A 17,494-nucleotide genomic window follows, 5' to 3' on the forward strand; every position below is an offset into this window, starting at 1 on the left:
AAAAAAAAAAAAAACCCACTAGCACTATTACTCTCTAAAAATGGGATAAGCCCATCTCTTTTGTTCACCACAGCTTAGCAGAGACCACTTTGAGAATTATGTAAAGAAAGCACAACTCCAAGAATAACTGCCAACTAGTCAGAGGCTGTATTGTAATTCAGCCACATCAATAATGGCATTAAATGTAAACGGTCAAAAAACACACATGAAGAGACAGAGACTGACAGATTGAACTTTAAAAAGGAAGACCCAAAGACATGCTGTATGTAAGGAATCTATAAAGACATAAATAGGTTAAAAGTAAAAGAATGAAAAAATATATACACTGCTAGCACTATTCAAAACTCTATGTTAATCATGTGTATGTACTTAACAGAAGAGCTTCAAAACACATGAGGCAAAAACGGAAGGAAGTGAAAAGAGAAATAGACAAATCCGCAAGTGCACTTGGAAACCTTGCAGTTTCTCTCTCATCAGGTGATAGAACAAGCAGTAAGAATATACAAAACTATCAACCAAGTTAATGTAACTGACATAGAAAATTCCATTCCACAACAACAGAATATACATTATTTTCATGTTCATATGGGCCACTCAACAAGATATTCTGATATTCTGGGCTATAAAACAAACTTTATCAAATTGAAATGATACAAAATATGTTCTGTGAGCATGATAGGATTAAACTAGAAATAAATAACATAAAGACATCTGAAAATTTTACAAATACTTGGAAATTAAACATCATTCTAAATAACCTTTGAATCAAAAAGGAAGGTATATATAAAACTTAGGAATTATTTTGCATTTAATAAAAATAAAAGTTGACTAAGGGTGGTTCAGTTGGCTAAGTATATGACTTTGGCTCAAGTCATGATCTCACAGTTCATGAGCTTGAGCCCTGTGTTGGGCTCTGTGCTGACAGCTCAGAGCCTGGAGACTGCTTCAGAATCTGCGTGTGTGTGTGTCTCTCTCTCTTCCCCTCCCCCCTCTCAAAAATAAAAAAAGTACAAAAATAAATAAAATAAATTTAAATCATCAAAATTCGTGGGAAATAGGTAAAACAGTGTTTAGAGGGAAACCTACATCATTAAATATGTATATTGGAAAATAAGAAAGGTCTCAAATCATGGTCTAAGCTTACACCTTAAGAAACTATGGGAAAAAAGAAGAAATTAGATCCAAGGAAATCAGAAGGAAAGAAATACTAAAAATAAATGCAGATCAATAAAATTAAAAACAGAAAACCAAGGGGGAAAATCAATACAATTCAAATGTAGTTCTTTAAAAAGATCAATAAATCTAATAAACTGTAGCTGGTCTTACTGAGAAAAAAATGACAGAGAAAAGACATAACTTATCAACATCAGGAATCAAAGAGGTGACAGCACTACAGACACTATAGACAGTAAGGTGAACAACTATGCACCAAAATATTCAACCACTTAGATGAATAGGACATACTCCTTCAACAACACAACCTCCAAAGCTCACTATACAAAAATCAACTGTATTCTATATGCCAGTAATGAACAATCTGAAAGTGGAATTACGACAGTCCCATTCACAGTAGTATCAGAAAGAATAAAACACTTAGTAATAAATTTGACAAAAGTAGTAGATACTTATACACTGAGAACTATAATACATTGCTGACAAACATTTAAAAGTACCTAGATAAATGGATAGGAATTCCACGTTCATGGATTGAAAGACCCAATATTATGATGGTAATTTGCTCCAAATTGGTCTATAGATTCAACACCAATCCTATCAAACTGCAGGTGACTTTTATTTTTTTCAGAAAGCTGATAGTAAAATGCAAATAACCCAGTATAGCCAAAACAACTTTGGTGGGGAAAAAAAAGAACAAAGATGAAAGACTTGAACTTCCCAATCTGAAAATTTATGAACATTTATGAGATCACACCAGAAGACATGAAACGCCCAGGAAAAAAATATGTGCAAGACCTGTATGCTGAAAATTAGAAATGCTGATGACAGAAATCAAAGATAACCTGAGTAAATAGAAACATCTATGCTCTGTTTATGGACTCAAAGATTCAACATTGGTAAGTTGCCAATTCTTCCCAAATGGAAATTTAATGCAATTCCAATTCCCAAGAGGACTTTTTTTTTTTTTTTTGCAGAAATCAACAACCTGGTTCTAAAATTTATATAGAAAGGCATAGGAACCAGAATAGCAAAAGCAATTTTTACAAATATGAACAAAGTTGGAGAACTCAAGCTACCTGATTTCAAGATTATAAAGCTACAGTAATTAAAACTAGAGTGGTATTGGTAGAGATGAGCACAAAAATCAATAGAACAGAACAGGGAATCCAGAAATAGACCCACACAAATATGGTCAACTCCTTTTTCACAACAGCACAAAAGCAATTCAGTGGTACTGGAATAATTATTGGACACCCATATGCAAAATAATAAATCTTGACCCATATGCTACATCAACTGCAATAATTAGCTCAAAAGGGATCATAGACCTAAATATAAAACTTAAAATTATAAAACTTCTAGAAGAAAACATGGTAGAAAAATCCATGTAATCTTGGGGTAAGCAAATATATTTTTTAAATGACCTTTCTTTTTTTAAAATTAATTAACTTATTTTGAGAAAGAGAGAGACAGCGAGCATGTGCAGGAGAGAGGCAGACAGAGAGAGGGAGAGAGATAGAGAGAATCCCAAGCAGGGTCTGTGCTGCCTATCAATACGGAGCTGGAGGTGGGGCTTGAACTCACAAACCGTGAAATCAAGAGTCAGACACTTAAATGGATGAGCCACTCATGTGCCCCAAGCAAAACTATTTTAGACATGATACCAAAAGCATAATCCACGAGTGACAAACATTAACAGACCTGACTTGACCAGTATTTTAAAATTCTCTTCAACTGACATTGCTAAGAGAATAAAAAGGCAGGCCACAGAATGGTAACAAATATCTGTAATATCCCTATCTGAGATATGAACATAAACCCATACAGAGAACACTTACAACTCAATAAGAAACAAGCAACTCAGTAAAAATAGGCATAAGATTTGAACAGGCACTTCACACACACACACACACAAAAGTGAATGGCAAATTAGCCCCCGAAAAGAAGCTCAGTGCCATTAGCCATTACGTAAAACCACAATAAGACACCATTACCCACCCATTAGAAAGGCTTTTCTTCTTTTTAACCGACAATACTAAATGTTGGCAAGGATGTAAGCAATCAGAACACTCATACCTTGCACGCGGGAATCCAAAATGCTCCAGCCACTTTGGAAAGCACTTTGGAAGTCCCTTGTAAAGTCCATAGGATTCCACAACCATGCTCCTAGGCATTTACCAAATGAAGTAAGAATGCATGTTTACACAAAATGCTGTCTGCGAATATTCTGGCAACTTTTCCCTAGTGACCCAAACTTGGAAACAACCTAAATATCTTTATCTTGAAGCTGATGAATGGGGGAACAAATCGCTATGCCCATACACTGCACTAAGTTTCGGCAATGAAATGAAAGAACTATTTACACATGCAACAACTTTCCGAATCTCAAATGCTAAGTGAAAGAATGCCATGTGCTGTGTAATTCCACGTAAGTGATATTCTGGAAAAGGCAAGCCTACACAGACAGAAGACAGACCAGTGTTTGCCAGAAGCCGGGGGTAGAAGGAGGGACTGACTACAAAGACACAAGCGACAATCTGGAGGGATGTCTCAAGTGTCCCGGATCTTCCTTGATAGCCTTGGTGGTGTAACTGTATGTGTTGCCAAAACTCACACACCAAAAAAAAAAAAAAAAATTCAGGGGACCAACACTTCCTGATTTCCAAACGGAATACTGTTTGCAATAGCACCAAAAGACAAAAAATATGACATATCTTAAAAAGGTGGAGAGGCACTTGGGTGGCTTAGTTGAGCATTTGACTCTAGATTTCAATTCAGGTCATGATCCCAGGTCAGGAAATCAAGACCTGATCGAGCTCAGTGTGGTGGAGCCTAGTTAAGATTCTGTCTCTCTGTCTCTCTGTCTCTCTCTCTCCCCCTCTGCCAGTCCCCTGCTGGTGCTCTCTCTCACAAAAACAAAAACAAAAAAAAGTTTGAATTCTACCTCAAAAAAAAAAAAAGGCTGATTGTTTTACTGTGTATAAATTGTATCTCGATATATTTTTTTTAACATGACACCCATTTCCCATTGTACAATAGTAGCATCTAGAACTGTGTCTGGCCCGTAATAGATACTTAATAAATATTTGCTGAGTGGACAAAGTCGTTACTAGAAGAACTGATTTTTCATCATTGTAGAGGTGACTGTTTTTGTCTGCTCAGCTCCTTCTGGTTACAACGAGAATCCAGTCAGTCACGAGAACACCACACAGTCTTTCCTTAGGGTTTTTCCCAACTGAAACCAGTGATAAAGGTACCTTTTTCCTTTCTGGTCACAGAATGTGTGCCCCGTCCGCCTGAAGGGTCGCCTCCTCCTGGCAGAGAAGTGGTCCTGTGGCCTGAGGTGCAGAGAAGAGGAGAAGCAGAAATCAGAGAGACAAGAATCCACGGTGTTGACCCCTGGGGACCCAGGTGTCCTGAGGCCATGCCAGCCCCTGTACTTAACTAGGTGGCTGAGTCAGCTAGCACCCCCCTCCCTTTAAATAAAACTAGTTTCCATCACCTGCTAAGGCTGTGAAAACCAGCCCTAACATTAACAGTGAACGTAAGGGCAACAGTTATGAAATCTCTCCGCCAGGCCCGTTTTACTCACATCAGTCAACGTACACCACACAATCCTGTGAGTTAAGTACTCCTTTTACCCAAATTATATAAATGAGCAAACTTAGGAACCTCTTAGAGGTCCAGCAATTTGTCAAGGTCTCACAATATGCACAGCTGGTGGAGTCAGTGTCTATGTGCCAGAGACACCATTTATTTTCTGTACTTTAAGCTGTTGAAGGGGAAAACTCCTAACTTTGAAATCGGTTTACGGCAGGGCTTCTGGGCTGTGGCTGCACATTAGAACCACCTGTGACACTTCTAAAGCAATCCCGTCAGGCCACACTCGTGATCAAGCAAATGCAACACTCCACACTCCGGGGCAGGCTCCTGAGGGTTGGGTTTTTTCCCCCCAAGCTCCCTGGTGATTCCCAGTGTGTGGCCCTGGCCAAGAACGCCCTCCTCTAAGGTTTAGGATTTGTCTTTACATCACTGTAAACACCGCATCCACTGCATCCCCTTCCCTGCCACATAACAGAGAGTACTTGATCCTCCGCCGAATTAAATTGGGATCCAGGATTAAACTGGAATTTCCAGAATTAAATTGGGATCTCAGTTAAAAACATTTTGAAGGCAGAAAAATAAGACTTCCGTGCAGGGATTTTTTTTTTTTACTTTTATAAAATTATTGTCTATGTGGGCCACAAAGAAAGGTAGTCCGAACAGTAACCCTAAACTGTGGTAAGCCCCCAGTGGTGCACGGCTTTTGCCAGCACAGCCAGCTATCAAAGCAGGAGAGACGCCGGAAGAATATTACCTGAGCCTCGGTAGCACCAAAATCACTCCATTTTGGGGTTTTAATGCCGGAGTCCTGGCCCTTATATAATAGGTATAATAATAACACTTGTCCCCCAAACAGTGAGGCTTTCTGCCGTATTTTCATTTCCATTTGCAGGGAGTGTCTAGCAGGACAAAGGCTTTTTCTTTGGGGGAGACTTACAGAAGATACCATTTGGGGTCTGTCGGTGGGCTGTGAGGAGCTAATTCATCAGTCCATTCCTTCTCTGCAAGGAGAGTTACTAGTGAGGTTCTCAACGTGGCCTTTTAGAAATAAAGCTGTTCCTTTCTCAGCAGAGAGTTTTATTATATTGTCTTGATAAGACTGAGCCATGCTGGACCCTAGCCCATGGGACTAAAGGCATGGCAGGGTCGAAAACGACAGCCCGCACCTGCTGGAAGTGCTTGGGCCCATCTGCCAAGTAGACATGACCTCACACTACCCTTTCAGCTTTGTGTCTCCGGCCTCATTCTAGCCCTACGGAGGGGGCGGCCCCAGCCTCAGGCCATTTTCTGTAAAGGTCCTTTCTCCCTATGTTAAACGTGTGTGCTCCCGTGGGTAGGAAGTACAGTGGCAGAGAAAGTTGGTGTGGGCGGTTAAAAAGGCAGGATTTGGACCCAAGCAGTCTTGGGTTCTGTATTACTCAGCTCCAGCTGCCCTAACAAAATACCACCCCCTGTGGGGGTTAAACCACAGAAATCCTTTTTTTTTCCTGACAGTTCCAGAGGCAGGAAGTCTGAGATCAAGGTAGAGTAAAAGAGCCATCTTCTCTCTCTATCCTCAGATGGTAGACAGAGAACGACCTATGGCTTCTTCTTATTCTTGTAAAGACACGAATCCCATCACAAGCACACCATTCGCGTGATTTCATCCAAAGCTGATCACCTCCCAAAGGTCCCACTTCCTGACACCATTGCATGGCAGTTAGGGCTTCGTTATCCGTATGAACTTTGCAGGGGGAGACACAAACATTCAGTGCCTAACGTTCTCGGAGCCTATATTCATCAGGATTCTTTTCACAGCAAGTGACAGAAAACCCAGCTCAACACTGGATTAGGTGGAGAAATGACTTTGTTGATCCACCTGGAAAGTCCGGGGATATTCTAGCTTGAGGTATGTCTGGATTCAGAGGCTCACATGGTAACAGCTGGAAGCGTTCTCTCATCTTTCACCTTCTCTTCCCTTGGTGTAGGTTTTATTCTCAGATATGCTAAGATGCCCCCGTCTCCTGTAAGCTCACATTCTATAGCCTGAGCCACCGAGCCAAGAAAAAAAGACAGCGTGTTCCCTAAATCTCTGACAAAAGTGCCATATCTGGTGCTCATTGGCCTCCCCTGCCCATCTCTGAACCAATAAGAGTCAGAAGGGTAGGATATTCAGACTAGTCAGTTCTCGGGCACAAAAAGCCCAAAGTCAAATCTACTTGAGCTTCAGGCTGATGACAAGGGGGGAATGTTGAATGGGACGGTGGAGGCCCAACACAGAGCCCCAATTTCTTAGTCCATAAAATTGGAAAATGGCACCAAACTTTCAAGACTGCGATGAGAACAATTAAATAATGCGTGTTAATGAAATACTACATGGCACCAACAGCACCAGCTGGGACTACATAAACTGTTAATTGTGCACACACATGTACCCATGTGCGTGTGTTCCAATGTTTTCATTCCACGAGGACCTGCCTCGCACAGCATGGCCAAAGTTCACCCTCTGTAACGTGCAGTACAAAGCGTGGCTCAGGCACACGACTCTCCTGAGGCAAGATGTTAATTAACGAGACCTCAGCAAAGATGAGTAACTTTTCCAAAAGGGACACCTCCAGAGTCTCTCCAGAGGGAGAGACCAATGCCCCCTAAACGTTCGGATAAGGAAGCCACCAGGGTCTCAGGAATTTCACTGAAGTGTAAATGGACTAAGGAAAGGCTTCATCTTAAAGGCCCGCTGATAGCCAGTCATCACTCAGCACACTCAGCGGGGATTATCTGAAATAGGACTTGATAGCCACTCTGGAGGGAGAAGGGAAAGGAAGGCATGTAAGGTGATAACAGAGAGAGAAAAGGGTGCCTCGTTTCCGCTTTTAATTTTCCTGGGGCAGTTTTCATACATTTCCTTCTCAAATCTGGGCTCACGAGACACTTATAAGAATGAAGGCTCCAGACAAGGCACTCAGGAGAGTGATTTGGTTTAATCCCAGCTCCTGCGGTGTCCTACCTGTGTGGCCTTGGGCAAGGTCACATCAGCTCAAGGAGACGCCATTTCTTTTTTTCAGCTGAAATGCCCAACAATAAGGGGCTAACATGGATTTACTATATACTGGGCATGTTTTTACATGTATTAACTAATTGAAGCTTTATAATATTCCTATAAGTATTATTATTCCTATTTTACTAATGAGACTACTGAGGTTCAGAGAGTAATTTGCCCAAGGTCACAGGGCTGACACAGTATGGTCACAGTAACTGACAGAGCCCAGATATGAACATAGATAAAGGCCAAGTTCTTGATTTCTATATTGCCTCCCAACATTGAACTTATCAAACAGTGGATGTTCAGTAACACAAACTGTTAATGCTATTTCTCTATGCTATTAAGAAGGTGTTAATAATAGAGGAATATTTTTTCACCAACATTATCATAATTAGAAGTTTCAACAAAGGTATTTTCAAAGGTATTCCAAAGGTATTTTACTTTGGAAAATAAAAAATAATAAAACAAACTATCATGTGCTATATACATCCATATCACTTAGAGGTTTGTAAAGCAAGCAATAAAACCTTTCCTAACATATTCAAGAAAGAATGAATTAGGATACTTGAAAGGTCACAGAAATGAAGGGGAGAGCTAAATATCTATATATTAATATATAGATATGGATGAATATGTTAATCAAAATGGGATTCAGATGGGGGTAACTCCTTTCATAAAGTGTATGTATTATCAAGGTATTTTCCATATTCCAGATGTATGTTTTAACGATCTTATCATTTTATTTGTCAGAGAGACAGAAGCAGAAACTCATCTACAGCCTCGAAAGTAAAGGACTTTGCTTCAATCGCCTCCCACCCCTGTGCGTCTTGCCTTGAGATTCAGACTGCCATGAGAGCTAGGATTGGAGAGTGCGGCCGCGGACTCAGCCCTGCAGCCGGGGGCAGAGTTCCGAGCCAGAGCTGCGTTTGCAACACAGGCCCAGGGCAGTTCCCCAGAGGAAAGGACACAGAGCAAACAGAAACAGCCACCGACAAGACACAACCACTCCTGTAATACCAGGACCCCTAAGAACGACAAGATCTCATGGGAGGGGAGGTCCCCTCCTAAAGTTTAGATCTGTCACTGGAAGAGCTTCCAGACCATCAGAAAGGGCTCAAATCCCAGGCCCGTTACACTCGGTCAAGAGTCTGAAGTGTCTCAGACCCTTCTTGAGATTCAAGGCCAAGAGCTGGGGAAGGACCTTCAAGGTACTTAAGCAGCTTCTCAAGGTGCAGCGCCCAGAAGAAAATGCTAACTGGATTTATGGGGCACGTTATTGATAAACCCAATGACCATGTGTCCTAATTCAGTATGCTGATGGAGAAGCAAATGGCACTAAAGGCTTTGTATGAACCAGACGGCCCCTGAGCCTGATTTATGCATCGAATGCAAACTGCTCCCAGGGGTACCCAGTATGACAGGTCTAAACGGCCTCTTCTGCCTTTGCTTCGTGACTCCTTCCTCCGTGTCTGAAAGGATTCAGTAGGCAATCTGACCTGCGCATGTCATCATTGCTTGTTACATCTGTGCCTGGAGCTGGACATAGAGAAGTACCAAACAAACCTCACCCATGACTGTTCCCTTTGAGATGCTACACGGCTACTGCTAGGCATGGTTAAAATACTCTGGAAGGAGGTATCATTTCCCCTGCCTTTTCCCGAGAGCTCCCTTCAAGATACAATAAGTGTATAACATTTCGTGTTTATCCTTCTAATACATTATTAGTGACCATTAAGAAACTGGTTATCTGCTAGGAGTTATGGCTACAAAAATATGTAAGATCCAGCTTACACCTTTAAGTGTCTCAGAGCCTAGTGGAAATCAAGGTTATTACAAAATGTACCAAAATAGGAGTGAACAGACCTTGGTTCTTATCCCATTCAGACCACTTATCTATCTACTCAGGCTCAAGCACATCATTTACCTTTGTTGTTGTTGTTGTTTTAATGTTTATATATTTATTTTAAGAGAGAGAGAGAGAAAGAGAGAGCAAGTGGGGGATAGGCAGAGAGAGAGAATCCCAAGCATGTTCCGCACTGTCAGCACAGAGCCTTACATGGGGCTTGAACTCACAGATTATGAGATCATGACCTGAGCTGACATTAAGAGTTGGATGTGTAGCCAACTGAACCACCCAGGTGCCCTCACTTACCCTTGCTAATCACTTTCCTCATTTAAAAGATACCACTAATAGTAAGTCTATACTTGTACCAAAAGGCCATTCAGAAGCTCAAACAATCGTGTGATTCTCTGGACTCTGTAAATTCAGAATGATTCTCACGTTCATGTTCATTATCACACATTTCCTGAGTATCAGTTATTTACAGACTCATGCCAAAGACTTGAGATTTGAATCCACTGTAGTGCTTTAGACTTCAAATAAATCTATTCCTATTTTTGTTAGTTATCTAGGGCTGTATAACCAAACACCACACACTGGCTGGCTTTCCCACGGCGCAGGGGACTGGACGCCCAGGTGCTGGCCTGGTTGGTTTCTGGCGGGGCCTTCTGACCTTGGCCTGAAGATGGCGCCTTCTTTCTGTGTCCTCACATGTCTTTTCTCTGTGCACACAAACTCTTGGTGTCTCTTCCTCTTATTATAAGGACACCAGTCTGTTGGACTAGGGCTCTACCCTTAAGGGTCTCATTCAACTTTACCTCTTCAAAGGCCTTAACCTATGAATTTTGAGGGGACACAGTTCAGTTCATGACACCATTCAAGCTGACTGAATTAAGTATTATGACAGAACAGGGAGTTGAGGGGGAAGGGAGCTTCCAGTTTCGGCAACGCAGCAGCTCAACAGTGATATCAGGAACTCAGGATTTCTGTGCACACCGCCCCCCGCCCCACTCCACAGTGCGGCTTCACCCTCAGCCGGGCTGTCTCCGGGATGTGACTGCCAGCAGAAACCAGGATTGTGGGCCTGCGGGGGAGGAAAACTTGATTTCTTTCCCCAGAAGCCTCAGCAAGGCCCTCCTAGCATCTCATTGGCCCAGATTGGCAGGGGCAGCCCATCTCTGAGCCAATCAGTGAGGAGGGAAATGGACTTGCCACAACTGGCATGGAAGTCAGATGGATTACGGGGAGTCAACCATGCTTCCTTTCCTCAAGTCTGTATTCTAAAGATGAAAAGGCTAAAGTGTCAGGGCGCAGGGGTGGCTCAGTCAGTTAAGCGTCTGACTTCGGGTCAGGTCATAATCTCACGGTTTGTGAGTTCGAGCCCCCTGTCAGGCTCTGTGCTGACAGCTCAAAGCCTGGAGCCTGCTTTGGATTCTTTGTCTCCCTCTCTCTCTGCTCCTCTCTTGCTCACGCTGTCTCTCGCACACAAAAATAAACATTAAGAAAAGGCTGGTGTCATCTAAAATGGGATTTTAGGAAGGTAGATTTTTCTTTTCAATTTTTCTTTATGCGTATGCCCACTCTCTGCGTCCATCTGGCCAGAGAAGACAAAGTTTGGAAGTGGATTTCTTATGAAGAGATGATTTCATAGGGAAACGAGGCAGCTATGTGACAAACTTTTCACCTCTTCACTAGGGGGAGAAAGAAACTCCTTTCTGAGCATGTATGTGGCAGTCACTGTGTGTGTTGCTAGTTCCTGATCTCATTTTATGCTCATATCATACTGAGAACACTGGTAGGATGAACATTACTCCCCCTGGAGCAGAAACAAAGGCCCAGCAACTCAAGTGTTCAAGGTCACACAGCTAATGGTGGGATCAGAAGCAGAACCTAGGTGTGTCTGGCTCCACATCCATATTATTTGCAGAGCATCATGACGGATTCTTAAAGACAGTTGGAGACTTTCCCTCCATGATTTTCTCCCTTTTATAACAGCTGCAACAACAATAATAAGTACCATTTACTGAGCACTCACTGTGTGCCAGGCATTGTACAGAATATTAAAACATGATAGAAACAACAACAAAAATGTATGAAGGACTTAAACACACCTCCCCACAAAAATGAATGTGCTGAGGCTTCATGGAGAAAAGCTTTTATAAAGACCATTTTAAAAGACCTGAATAGATTAAGACAAACACTAAAGTCACAAATAGGATAACTTAACATTGTAGGCATATTAATTTCCCCCCAACATTAATCCGTGGACTTAATGCAGTTCTATTCAAAGCTCCAAAAGAATTTTTGAGGAATTTGAAAAATTCTGTACACCTCTAAAAGGTGTACAGAAATTTAAAAGGCATGAATATGTAAGGTAATTTTGAAAAAAAATAGGAGTAGAAAGATTCATTTTACTGAATATTGTACCTATTATGAAGTCACAGTAATTCTTTTTTAAGTGTGGGAACAGATAAATAAATCAACGAAGCATCACAGAGATTCCAGAAACAGCCCTACATGTATTGGAGACTTGGCATTATACCCCAATTGGGAAAGATTGAATTCTTTGGTAGATTTTGTTGGGAAAATTGATTCCCTGGATGAGAAAAATACAACTGGATTCCTTCCTTCACATTTCAATGCAAAAGACAAACTATAAAAATAATCAAAGAAAATGGAGGAAATATCTGTGACTTTACAATTGTACAGATTTTAAAGCAAGATCTAAAAAGAGCCAGCTATAAGGGGAAAACGTGAAGTGTTCCACTGCATAAAAATTGCAATTTCTGCCCAGGAAAGGGCATGATCTACACACTGAACACTTTTGTGGACCATGAGAAGATGTGTGCAAGTCTAACACTTGGCATGGGTTGAAATCGAGAGAAAGTTCGACAACACAGCAGGAAAAAAATCAGGAAACGCAACCGAAAAATGGGTAAAGTCTATGAAAAGAAAATTAATAGAAGAGGAAACACTAATGGCTAACAAGTATATGAAGAGATACTCAACTTCATTAGTAATCAGAGAAAAGCAAATTAAACCGACAATGATACACCACTTTACATCCATCGTATTGGCAAAAATTACAAAGTCAGAGAACATGGCGGGCTAGGGAGGAGTGTAAACAGCCACTCCAAGCAGCACCCTCTCAGTACTCAGGGCAATTAACTGTTCATCTGCCCAGCAGTCCCCGTGCCTAGATATGTGGCCCAGAGAAACTCCTGCACAAAACCATAAGGACGCATGCGTGAGACTTCACCGTAGTTTTCTTTGGGACAGTAAAGACTTTGATGTCCCTGTTCTTTCATCACTAGGGGAATGGATAAGCAAATGCTAGTCTACGCTACGCTGACCCCCTAGGCCACAGTCAGGATGTATTGAATTGGATTTACATACAACAACAGGAGGAGATGTCAAAGATACAGTGCTGAGTGGGAAGAAGTGAGGTTTGGGGTAACCTTTAAACCCATAAGTGGGTTTTACCATTTATGTAAATTAGTCAAAGCCAACTCTGTATATTTTATCGATTATATATATGTATCTAAATTAATGTATGAAAGGAGAACTAAAAAAATCTCCATTCCATATACTAGAAGAAACAACTGTGGTGTAGGAGGAGTGAAGGGAAGAATGGGAGATGGAGGAGAACATAACAGAAGGAAATAAAACTGTGGAGAACTTGCTCTGAGCAGCAAATCTGAATATATCTACTCTGTGTCCCTGACAAACCAACCTTGCTCACCAAAAATGAGCACTGTCGCATTTAATCCTCACAAAAACACCACGGATGTAAGTATTAATGTTTTTCCTATTTTTGTTTTGAAAACAGAGAGGGTATGCAACTTTTGCAAGGCCATGGAGCAAGTAAGTGAAAGGTCAGGGACCTGAAATAGGCTGTGTGCCTCCAGATCCTCACACTTGGCATCAGCGTCTACCACTTGTGTTCAGAGAACTCCAGTGAAGTTCCATGGCAGACCACATAACAAAGTACGAGTCTATTATATCACTTTACTTGCATCTGAGTTTTCTTAGTTTCTAAGATGTCCACGGATACAGGCTTATTTTTAGTGGACTAGCAACACCTGACCAAGCAAAACAACAACTTCAGCTCAACAATTTCATGGCTTCTCACAAAAAAACAAACCCGAAACAAAAGCTCTTCCTTGCGGCCCGTCTTTCTGCCTGATGCAGCAACTTGTTCCGCAGACCATCTTTTCCCAAATAAGTTGCATAAGATTTTCAATGCCAAGTGTACAGTTATATAAGAATCAAAATCTATATAAACTCAATATGCCATTTTGCTTCACCTTAACGAAAGCTCCCAACAGCAAATTTGCTTTCTGAAATTATATTATAGCAAAAAATGCAGTCTTGAAAGTCTCAGAGAACCAAGTATTGGTAGCTTTAAATAATGCCTGGCACCTTGTCTGTGCTTGTTAAATGTTACGTGAATGGGTAAAATTGATGGTTACGTGGGTAGAGGATGAATGGATGGATGGATGGATGTGTGGGTGGATGGGTGGATGGATGGGGAGAGGGATGAGTGGATAGATGGATGGGTGGTTGGTGGGTGGATGGATAGATGAGTGGATGGATAGATGGATGGGTGGGTGGGTGGATGGATGGGTGGTGGGTAAATGAGTGGGCAAATTATATGTGTTCTTGGCTCCATGGCTGGGATTTTTAACTAATGACATAACCTACACGTTTCCATGAGTACATCAGGGTGACAACAGTATTTCACTCCCTCCCCCAAAATGCCCTTGAAACTTTTAGTGCTATTTTCAGCTGCTATTTTCTCTTAACTTTCTCGAAACTCATTAATCTGCCAACAACTACTGCAAAAGTACAAGCAGCCCTGGAGGATGACAGCAGTGTGACTTAGTTCAAAAGCCAGCCTAGGGACCCTGAAGACTTTGGAAATTGCTTCTTGTTCTTTCTTCCCTTGCATTTTTTACCTAGTCGTGGTGTTGGGAGAAAAGAGAAGAAAACTCATCATTAGCTTAGCAGAATGTCAGCGCTTTCAAACAGAGAGAGCTACATCAGACCCCGGGCTCCGCTCTCTTGTTCTCAGATGCCCTAGGAAATGTGTTTCCTTGAGGTACCCTTTAGAGCTGTCGGTTCCATCTAACAGAGTCCCAGTCTCTGCCTCTAAATATCTAACTTGCTGCCCCCTTCCACACAGCGAGCTTGTCTGCCCGCCATCACAGGGCCCTTCACACTGGGCGAAGCCACCAAAATTCCATTATCAAATGTGCCCATGATACAGACCGGGACTCAAGAAACCAGAGACTAAGAAGTGAAAAATCACAATTCGGATTCCTAAAACAATCATTTCCGTTTCCATAAAAGATTTCCCCACGGGTGCCATTTTCACTTGAGCTTTGTCCGGCACCATTAAGCAGTGTTCTGCCTGCTCGCAAGCTCTATGGAGCTCAGGAGCAGCTCTGGTAACATACACGCAGCTCTCTTTCGTAAAACGTCTGCGTCGCTGTCGGCATGGTAGTCCACCCCAACAGACCCTTCAGGAACCTATCTACACTGGATGAATGAACATCCCAAGACCCCTCTCTGTAGCTCATAGAATACCTTTCTCAATTCTCAGTTGAAGGATGATATTTCAGGATTATAGGATTATATTTTGTCAATGCTAGTTCCCGGCCTTGGGTAAGCCCCTTAACCATCCCTAAGCCTAAATTTGCTCATGTGTAAAATGGAAAGAAAAAAGTGCTCACCTTCCAGAGTTGTTGCAAAGGTTTCTTCATTCAGCCTATAGTTTTTGAGAACCTACTCCTCTAAGCAAGACTCTAGATGAGGGAGTACTGGGGCCCAAAGACAGCACGTGCATGTTGAGAGGTCAGGGAGTTCATAGGTGAGTGAGAGACACAGGCCAGTAACTACGATGTAGTAAGTGCTGGTGTAGGAAGTAAGAAAACTGGATTTGGAGATTAAGTCCTGGGTCAAAACCTTGTTTCCACCACTTCCTCGTTGCATGACACTGAGAAATTACTAAAACTTCCTCAGCCTCATCGTATGCATGGAGATAATGATGCTTCTCTCCTGATTCTCTAAGGATTAAATGAGCTATTCTTGGATAAGACACTTAGCATAGTGTCAAGACCATAACAAGTATTAAATAGATGAATACACTGAGTGTTACGGGAAACTTTCACAAGATGGTTGGAGCACACGAGTGTGCCAAGCATGGAGTCTGACATGCAGAAGGTACATTACAAACATTAACCTGTACCACTATCTATACCAACTCTCCAACACAACTAAGGTCATTGCTTAACTTGAGCAAGGCAAGGAAAGAACGAGAAATGGACCCAAGATCTTAGAGATGGGAAGCTGGGAGAAGATACCAGTGGCTGGCTTCCAGGAGACCTCATTCTGAATTCTCCAGGGCACAGAGAAGTACAACCACACTCACAAGTTACTACTGAGGCCCTGGGGTAGAGCAGGAGGAGAACAGGGTAGAGTACAAAGAAATCCCATATCCACAGAGTATGAATATGGGACAACCATGAGTAATTCTAGCAATGCCAGTTCTTGGAAAGACAGGAGATATGCCTGGCCAAGACCCTCTGATGAGCTCTGCCTGAAAATAGTCCATTATACGATGGTGACCGCTGAGAACACAAGAGAAAATAGGGCTGATCTATTATTATAGACATGGGCAATGCTGGTGTTGGACATGCTCTCCCATGTATGAGACTTTACTGAAAGTTATAAAACCCAAGTGTTTAGGACTCTTTTGGAGGTCAGTAGCCAACAAAATGGACTTAAGCAAAACATTAAAATTGATTAGCTTGCTTAATTGATAAGTAAAACTTCAGGCATGGTTAGACTCAAGAATTCAAGTGATCTCATCAGGAATCTGTCTTCCTCTATGCCTCAGCTGTCTTTCTCTGTTTTCTCTTCCTTCGAGAGTACTCTTCCCCTGGAGAGGAAAGAGAACCATAAGCAGGTTTATATCTCATTCTTTACTGAATTCCAATTAAGGAAGTTCTCATTTCCGGTAGTTACAGTACAAGTCCCGGGATTCTCACTGGCTCTGATTGGTTCACCTTGAGCAAGGATGTTTTGATTGGCCAGGGCTGGGTCACAGGGCCCCCCTACCACTAGGAATAGAGCTAGCCTATGCGAGCCACCTGCCCTAACAGGAAAACAGAGATGTTATTACTCTAAGGGTCATGAATCTGTACACAGGTAAAAACTCCAGATATCGACTACATTTTCCTGCTGTTCTTTTTCTAGGCATCCACAGAACATCTGCAAATATAGGCAGAAGTTAACCAATCTCCAAAGATGTCAGCGGGGGTAAATAGATGAACAGACTCAGAAATGTCATCACGGCAGTTAATTGTGTGAAATTTATCTCCTGCTTGATCACGCAGCATTTAACTTTAAGAACACCAAGTGTCCAAGCTGTTTTGGGGGTTTTTTTGACGACTGTGAGGCAAGGTTTACCAAAACTAGCAGATGTGACGGTGACTTACAAAATGAAAAAAGTAAACAAGAAACACAATTTGATATGATTTAATAAAAGATTTGTTTCCACCACTTCTCCTGGGAACCTTGGCACATTTTCTTTTTAGAGACAGTTATTATCTCTACCTTTATTGAACAAAGGCATCAGAACACAGCTGCTGAAGATCTGTAAAGAAAATCATTCTTTTATTAATAAGACTGTTACTAGCAGGGGGGAAAAATCCATGTTTGGGGGTTTTCACTGAAGTTACAGGCCATTTCAAAGAAATATGGCTGATTACTACCAACATTATTTCAGGCAATTTCATGATCAAATGTCCTATTAGGTTGTTTAAAATTTTTATAGAGATTGTAAATCA

The 17,494-nt window shown here is 41.7% G+C and overlaps 1 long non-coding RNA gene across 1 annotated transcript in view; it reads right to left on the reverse strand.

Annotated features, from left to right (window-relative positions):
* LOC115298888 overlaps window positions 1-17,494 on the reverse strand; it is a 380,495-nt gene that overhangs the window by 262,473 nt on the left and 100,528 nt on the right. The window contains exon 2 of the long non-coding RNA XR_003911884.1: window positions 4,434-4,514. This is a non-coding gene — a long non-coding RNA (uncharacterized LOC115298888). The remainder of the gene's footprint in view (window positions 1-4,433; window positions 4,515-17,494) is intronic.

This window comes from Suricata suricatta, chromosome 8, assembly GCF_006229205.1.
Source record: "Suricata suricatta isolate VVHF042 chromosome 8, meerkat_22Aug2017_6uvM2_HiC, whole genome shotgun sequence".
Classification (NCBI taxonomy): Eukaryota; Metazoa; Chordata; class Mammalia; order Carnivora; family Herpestidae; genus Suricata; species Suricata suricatta.